At 47.3% G+C, this 9029-nt stretch overlaps 1 protein-coding gene across 5 annotated transcripts in view; it reads right to left on the minus strand.

Moving 5' to 3' along the window:
- The window catches only part of LOC100741134 (serine/threonine-protein phosphatase 4 regulatory subunit 1), a 158280-nt gene that overhangs the window by 94314 nt on the left and 54937 nt on the right, over positions 1–9029 (minus strand). The window contains exon 1 of one of the 5 annotated variants that reach the window (XM_012382887.3): positions 8111–9023. The exons of the other annotated variants lie outside the window; for them this stretch is intronic. The gene's annotated coding sequence lies outside the window, so the exon portion shown is untranslated. Of the gene's footprint in view, positions 1–8110; positions 9024–9029 lie in introns of those variants that run through there. 5 annotated transcript variants of the gene reach the window in all.

A 9029-nucleotide genomic window follows, 5' to 3' on the forward strand; every position in this document is an offset into this window, starting at 1 on the left:
CCGCCGCGCTGTCCGTTACGCACATCGCGGCGCGTTTATCGTATAAATTTTTCGAGCTGGTGATTTCAATCGGAACCATCGTTCCTCCGCCATGAGCAACGCGTCTGTTAAAGATTTCGTTCGGTAAAGGTTCAATGTAGACGAGCGACTCTTTCTTACGCGCTTTCCCAACTTTTTCGAATTCGTAACAAATTTATTTCGAGCACGTTTTATTTTCACACGTGCCTAGAGAGATGCGTGCAGAGATGTAAAGAAATCGAGAGAAGACTAGCGATTGGATGGCAGAGAAGAGGACTCTGCTTGATCCGTTCGTCTACACGACTGCCGGATTTCGTTCGATCCATCTCCATCTCGCAAGTAATTTCGATCGTAGCGAATCATTGAACAAAAAATTTACAAATCTTCTCAGCTTCTCACGATACAGGTATATGTAATTTTTCGACAATTTTTACCTATCCTAAGCACGACCACCTTTTTGCGCACATCTTCGCATAATCTAACGTTACTGAAACGCTCGTACAAAATTCTCTCGTCTTTGTATGCAGATCGCGACTGCATTCTCGCGATGCGATCATCATGAATCTTCGAGTGAAAAGTCGTCGACACGAGAAAGAAAAACTCGATCTCGCACGCCCCACCCTGTACACCATCCTACATTTTCGTAATCACGCTGACAGAGCTTTTAGAGTAACGATCGCGGGCGAGGGTTGCGAACGGGTTCAACGAACCCTTGTTTCTGAATTGCGGCGCCATAGCGACCCCTAAATCACGGCTGGCCATGGCGAATCGCCGCTATCGGTACTCTATCTTTCGTACAGGCCATGGAGGCGGGCTGCGTGCACGCATCGCATTTTGCATCCACGCGTGTGTAGCCGGTCGCGCGGACATGATACTGTATGTGCGTGCAGTTGCGTGCCTGGCACGGACTGCGGGAGCGGACCACGCACTCTTTTCGATAGTCGCACACCAAAACAAACCCCCGTGAGTCTGCCGGCAGACTCTGTGATCGCCTGTACACGCCTACCCCGTTAGTTTGTCTCCGACTCGTGCTTATCGGTCAAATTTCTCATATCCTTGCGTTCTTCATCCTTGTCGCTTCATTTTCTAGGTGTTTGCGCAACGAATTTGGGATGTCGAAAAATTTGAAACGTACAATGGCGACGTAATTCGAAGTTTCGTTGGAGCAACTCTTTCGGTGGTAGATACACCGAATGAATCGGATGTGGATGGTTGCGTTATAGGTACGCGTTTGTAACGCCCAAAGAAGCTCGATAATTCGAATAATAATTCAGTTTTCTGCGAGAATGTAGTTTTCTGAGAATTATCGGCGACTGTAACCGGGGAACGATGTAAAACGTATATTTAGAAGCGAAACTGGAATGGCGTAATCGTGGAATGGTACGCTATTTCGGTCGAAGATTAATTCGCCGCAATAACGAGACGATGTGACCTTTCCGATCGGTATTCCTCCTTTTTTTCGTGCTCTTTCCTTTTAGGAGGCACGAACGACGCACGGGGTCGCTTTTAGAACGAGCGAGCACAAGGACTTCGTGCAAGGACGCTGGTTGTGTCGGCCAATTTTTGCGGCGGCGCACGCGAAATTTACGACGCGCCGTTGAATATTACACCGAAGGTGAATATTTCACGGGCGGTCCAAGTTCAAAGAAAACGTCGTCACCGGCGCTACGAAACGTCGGCGTATCTTAAATCGGTCGTGAAAGGAGGAAGGTCCGGGGTTTCTTCTCCCCCTCTCGGTTCTCTATATCTGCATTAGAATTTGCCTGCGAAGAGAGTACCTGTGTTTTACGACTTTTCGTGGATCGTTTGGTCGACGTCGAACGAAAACGACACACACGGGCGGCGGGTGAACGCGTGTGCGAGGCGGCGCCGCAGTTCGCCGTTGTGTCCTCACCTAGATGCCGACGTAACACGACGTCGACGCACAAAGACGACGGGGCCAAGAGAACGCGGCGGCAAAGCTAGAGACTCGATAGACGACGTTAACCGAACAAGAGGGTTGAGAATCAATTAGACGGCGAGTCACCGGAAGCAAGACATGTATGCTTCCTGGCGCGCACGTCATAGCCCATTGTTCCAAGACGAGAGACTTCATCTTCTTGACATACGAGCCACCTGCACCCTCGTTGGGTTTCCTTCGAACTTACTGTGTCTCTGCGCCGACATCGACGACAAAGACGCGAGGAAACGTAGCTGCCGCCGACAATATTTACTTTGCTGCTAATCGTGCCTGTGAAACGAGGAACAAGCTGCCTCCAGACACCGATAACGCGCCATCCACGCGGTAATTTGAAGAAACAAATAAGAAGATACGAGAAAATGATGGTAATTTGTAGATCGTAGATGATTGGTTCTCGGTGAACCGATGAATCATCGAAAAATCCTCGTAGTGACGCGATCTTGATATACGATGGAAACTCCGGTCGCCATTGAGGTGCCACGATTTATTTATTAGCGGTCGTGCGGATCCCTTAAACGGTTCGATGACCGAGCGATCGTATCGCCGTTTCTGACAAATTATAAATCGTAACGAGCCGATGAAAGATCCGCGGCGCCTACACGCGGAAGGAGTGGGACGCGTACACGCGTGTTTCAACCGCGAAGAAACGCAAAGCAGCCTCATTAAGATCGAGACACGTGAGCCATAAACGAGTACGCTCCGTTTTACCTACGTCATGTAGGCGTTTTGTTGGGACGCCGCTTCGAAATACGATTTTTTTCTTTATTTCATTCTCGATTTTATTCACAAGACGAGAATAATTGTCTCAAGTGGTGGAGGTCTCGCGCGAAAAATTCCTCGTACGTGCCATCTTGATTCTCATTTTCCTTTTTGTATCTCTACCTTGTGTTTTATTTCTCTCTCTCTCTCTCTCTTTCTCAGCGTCGAACTAGATGACGTTTGTCACGAAATAAAGTGCCTCTACGGCGTATCACTTGACAACAACTCGTGGAAAAATCAACCCTTAACGCATGCTCGCGTACAGAGAAGCTGCCCACGCGACCGCACAAAACAATGGCGCAACGTGAAAGTACAATTATGGTAGCAGCCAAATGCGATTCGCCCACCTGACTGCGTTCCACACCTTGCACGCTTTTAGCCTGTTTGTCGCTTTCAGCCTTTGTTGTTTATCGTCACCGATAGCTATTAACGCTCGCCATTATCGACATTTAGCGTTTCCTCGGACACGAATTATTGTAATTTCTTTGTCAAGCGATATAACGTGCGACGGAAGAATGTACCTTTTCAATCATCCGCGTGATTTCACTTTTATCAAAACATTTTATCAAAATCGTGACCGCACGTATCTATCGACGTGTAAAGAGAAATCTCTGCGTGTATCCATAGCAGTAAGTACCTACCGAATTCTCTCGTCAATTAGTTAAACGCTCCTGTTCGTTCTTCCCCCGGTTCACGACGAGTACCTCGATTGTTTCGGTCCGCAATTCGAAACGCGTTATCGACGTAGAAGCTGGAATTGTTTCGTACAAACCCGAGGGTTCGATAACGGAGCGGACGTCGCCAGCCGAATTAGAATGGGGACGCGAGAGCGAGAGCGAGAGCGAGAGAGAGAAAGAGAGAGAGAGAGAGCGAACGAACGAACGAACGAATGAGTGAGAGAGAGAGAGAGAGAGAGAGAGAGACCAGGACAAAGAAGGAGACACGATAACTATTCTATCACAGATTTCAATATTTTAGGCTCGATCTAGCTTTTCGCGTACTAATTTACTTTCGCAACATCGACTTTTCCGCGGCGGCAGCCATCAATCTCCATTACAGCTTCCGACAGCCATCGCTCTCGGGCACACCCCTTCTGCATTCGCCCTTAAGCACGTAATATCGTTACCCATTTTTGCATCCACCGTCGACACGCTTTCACCAACCGTCGTGCATCATCTCTGTCGATGCTTTTTCGCGTGAAACGTTGAAACGTTTGAGAAAGAAAGCGAACAAAATTTGAGAAACGGATAAAGAAGGAGAAGAGGAGGAGAAAAGGTGCGATGACCCCCTTCCCTTGTTAGAAAGTTCGCAGACAGGTTGGTTCGAGCACGACCGGCCCAGGTATCTTTAACTTTCCGTCGACGCGTTCTTCAACGTCCCGAACAAACAATCTTGCCACGCATTGAAATGAAAATCAGTGCAGGCAGTTGCGTCGATCTTCCTCGGCCGATAAAGTAGTTGTACCAGTTTCCTTGAAACCCTCGACTGGTCGCGACAGGTCGAACCGTGAATACCAGACATGCTGCCCCATAACGAATGCCCGTAATTTTATTTGCGCGAGCGTTCGTGACGGTAGAAGGGAAAAAAGAAATTAATACGTTAAAAAGGACAGCGAAAAAGTAAACGATGATCGAGCGAACCGTTTTAGGAAAAAGGAAGAGCGAACGCAGATAAAATGCGATTTATAGACAGGAAGAATCCCTTGCGGAAGGAAACGGATGCAGCGGACACTGACATTCGTTTACCACTTTAGCTGATGGCAAGCAACACACTACCGGGATGAGAGTTCTAATTACAGGAAAATGCAAATACTTGCAACGGAACGGCCAAGTGGTAAACTGGTAATTACGAGTACTAGAAGCTGTTTCTTAGACATTGCATATGGAACTAGGCAACGCGTTATTGCTTCGCCGACCGATATTACCTAGTTTCTTCTTTCCTCCGACAAATGGTCGTCGACGGGAGATCGTAGCATAACTAAACACTTTTTCGTATGAACAATGACCTTTAAGTGGAGTATTTCTCATTGGAAGAATTTAATGACACCAAGTTAGTCCTCGTTTCATACGTATAAACGTCCGGGTCGTTTACTATCCTTTCACCACCGTATGTATTAATTAAATTTACAAGAAGGTAGAATCTCAGAGCGTGAATATCAACAACTCGATCAATCGTCGTCCAATTAAAATATCTTTAAACAAAAAGCTGGCGGGTAAAAATTCATTCATAAATTAACGCTCGAGAAACGGGTCACGTACCTTTTTTCTACGTAGTAATTACTTGCGCAACGTTTCTCTCGATGTACGCGTGCATACTCTCGACGTCCCTGGCGTTAAAATTATAAAACGTATGTTGTATCTAACAAGTCAATTGCATTGTATACGAGATCGACGCGATTTAAAAGCAAAACCACTCAACCTATAACCGTTGAAAGGAAAAAGACGAGATTAGTAGATGGCACCACAATTACAAGTTCATCGAACGGAACTACAGTTTAGGCAATTTCTTCCCAAGTCATCGTATAACCGAACTGCCTCAGACCCCATTAAGCCGGTTAATCAAAAGGTCCAAGTGGTAAAGATCTCCACGAAATGATCGACGACGGTTCCACGGCGACGAGAAAGAAATTCTATCATCAATTAGCTTACCTCGTAGGTCTCTGGTAACGTGGATTCGTTTCAAATCCTGAATCACGCACGACGTCGTCGGATGAGAAGGTTGAAACGACCGAAGAAAACGCGGACGGTGCATAATCCTCGGTTGAAAGAGCTCGAGTCGAGTTCGTAGTCGGCGATCGATCGGGAGACGAGGTCGATGGGTTCACGTTGGTCGAAGGGAAATCGTTCGTATCGATATCGATACGTACGCGAGTATTTTTGGGGGGCTCCGTGACGCGGCAACGCGATTCTCACGTGTCTCTATCCCGGGCCGCCATCTTGCTCGTCCACCATGCGAAGTGAGATCTCCCCACCACTGGTCGTCGCCCCTCTTCCAACGTTGGCGAAGCAAACTTTTTGATACGCCAATTGCCGTCGTTTGCCCGCGTCTCGGTGAAAAACAAGCCTTTTTTTACGTCGTTACGATCGATTATTATCGATAGATTGCACAGATCGAAGAGCGCATACGCGAGTCTCTCGGTAGACAAATCGATTAATTTCACTTTCCATTTCGCAATTCCATTCATACGAACGCACGATTAATGTTCGATTCACGAGAAATAACCGACTCGCTTTCGTAAGTTTATTCGTCGCAAGAGAATCGGCACTGGTAACAATAAATTCCAAGATAAATTTAAAGTACACAGTTTTTACGATTTTTCTGTATCTTCCAATTACGTGTGCTCGATCAATACGATTTCCAAACGGCTAATATATAACGCGTCTTAATAGGTTGGCATGAAATTGTTACAATACATTGTAGAAGTTAAACAGATGGAAAAGTTTTGTATGAACCTGTGTTAGAAATTTATCTAGAGTTACCTATGGAGTAACGTTGTACGATAGTTTTTACTTTCGTACATCGTCTAAGTAGGTGCCTGATAATAGTAACGGATTAACCGATTAAGAGAATTCTTAACCGTTAACCAGTAATAATAATAATAAGAGAGCAATTGTTATTTCCATAGCAATATATTAAAGCAATAATTCTATTATCAACAGAGCGGCGGGACAAAAGAAGTCGCGTAATGAATTCTATAATAAATTATTTACGTACGATATGAACTTTATACGAACGTTTTCCATCTGTTTAAGCTTCGGAATACGCTGTATCAATTTGGCAGTAAGCTATTCTCCAATATTTTCCCCTCGATCGTCCTTTGACGCGATACACACGTACACACATGCGCGGTAAAATATATACACACAGAGAGAAAGACACAGAGTGTAGAGTCGCGCGAATCTCCAATTCAGATAAAAACGATACAGTCGGGGACGAGGACGGTGGTTTCGAGATATACGCTAGGAATCATCACGGGAGCCAAGCCTCGGTCTGTGATAGCTTTCTATAACGCACGAGAAGCGGAGCGTCCCGTTCGAGCTAACGCGTGAATTGCAAAACGTTGCATCATTTTAATATCGTGCAGGATGGTTTAGTTTCGCATACGTAGGCCGATGAGTCACGTTGTTACTCTCGGTACGTTATCACGGTTCGCGCTATGGAGATTTTGGACGTCCGGTACCACGTGGCCCTCGATGGCACAACCTTGGTGATATAGTTCTCTCTATTGCCAATTCGATCGTTCGAACAACTCGAAAGCAAAAGACGAACGGGTATATATGTAGGAAGAAAGAACACGATTTTGTCGATCTTAGTAAATGACCTTGATATCACGGTAACGACGTATCCTTGAAGAATCAGGGGTCACCGATCAAAGGAACTCTCACCGCTCGTCATTCGGATCGTTTCACCTTGGTGAACCGTTGACGATCGATCGGAAGGCGACGACTCGAGCAGACGGTCTCCGTAGGCGGTGCCACGCACACTACAGACGCGTGGAGAGAATTTCGAACGTCGTACATGGTTCCCTTTGCCCTTTTATAAGCACCAATCTGCTTTCATAGAGCCGGACTATCGAATTTTCTTAGGAACGTCATCGATAACTTGCGATGGGTTCGATAGATCAAAAAATAACAAGTTGGCGTTCTTGATTAAACGCGTGTTTAAATATCGCGAATAGAGCAGTAACGCATGAAACACGGTGATCATGGACGATGCGACAAGAATGACGTTTTTATCAGCCTGCAAAGACTTTTTCGGGTGTGTCACGACGCGTACGGTTAGGCGGTAACCAGTGTGTGACTCGCGCGTTCGAAAATAGAGGCGCCGCTTCGGTGGCGCGCTCGGAGCCGCCGCGGCGTTATCCGTCTTATCGCTCCGGGCATTACGTAAGCCACCATGTCGCCCACGTCTTTCGCAGAAGGGGCTTCGGTGCTTGGTCGACGAACGAAAACTAAGAGACGAATGGAATAAGCCAGCGAGACCGAGAGCAAGGTATATATCGGAAGACGAAAGTCAAAGAGTACAGGAAAAAGAAAACGGAGTAAACAAAAGGAAGAAACGTATGAAACGAGAGGAACGAAACAGTCGGTTATATTCGTGATACACGATCGAGTTTCAAAGGTTTCCACCTCCTCGTGACGAATGGTTGCGTTGTTGGGCGCCAGGGAATTTCGCGGCGCCTTCGGGTCCGCGTTCACGTGAACGCGATTTACTGCGCAGATTCCGAGTCACGCGGTTCTTCATTCGTACCTACGTCGCGCACACGATAACTTTTCTTTCTTTCTGTGTGTCCCGCTACTGCCCTCGGACGTCGAACTTTCCTCATCCCCACTTTTAGCGCGTCTTTAACCTCTTTCCATACGTATGACTTACGTTTTTGGTTCTTTTTCTCCTTTGTATTGTTGTCGTCCCGCGGCAGGAATTCACGAGGCCGCCACGCCGTAACGAATGCTGCCTGTACTTTCGCTCGGTCTCTCGTCATCTCTCGATCGGTCTGTTTACGACGATCCTTCACCTCGACACGTATTCCTTTCCTCGATGGCTTCGCGCACTTCCAATTATTCCATCGCGTCCCGATTCTTCCGCACGGGTTATCATAGGGTAACCCCGGTCGCTGTCAAATTCTTTGTTACCGGCTGAACAAATTTCCTCGTATACTGCGATTGATCATTCCTTTGTTATCGTCCTCGCGTTTATTCCCACGGGGGATTCCACGATATCGCGTTCGTTCCATGTTCATCGCGCACAATACGTCGATGCGAGATACAATACGACCATGCGAAATACTGTCGATTCTCACCGAATCGTCGATTGGCGCGCTTCTCTCGTGGTCGTGAAACGAGCAAACATACCGGTCGAGCGGACACGTTCCGTTCGCGTGTCGCCTCTCGCTGGTGTGTCACTGTATCGACGATCCTCCGCTGTGCGTGTCCCCCGTCACTGTCAATTTTCTGCGACTCGGCTCTGGATCGTGACGAAAGACGTCCCGAACGCGACAAGCAACTCGGTCGTGTACGAGAAAGTGCGCGTAACGCACGAGCGTCGCGAAGCTGTCGTCCGTGTATGTGTGAGAAAACATGTACTGACTCGCGTGCGCAGAAGCAAAGCGCACACGCGAGAGACGCAGTTTAAGCCTAAGGAGAGAGCGGCGGCGGTGGCGGCGGTTCTCTGGCTCTCGTATACTACACACTGGGTGGCCCGGGTTAGCGTACGGCGCAGTTAAAATGGCCGCGAGTATGTTGTTTTCTCTCTCTTCGTTCGTCGTGCTCTCCCGTCTCGTCTTTTTTCCTTT

Source organism: Bombus impatiens, unplaced genomic scaffold, assembly GCF_000188095.3.
Source record: "Bombus impatiens unplaced genomic scaffold, BIMP_2.2 scf_0197, whole genome shotgun sequence".
Taxonomy (NCBI): Eukaryota; Metazoa; Arthropoda; class Insecta; order Hymenoptera; family Apidae; genus Bombus; species Bombus impatiens.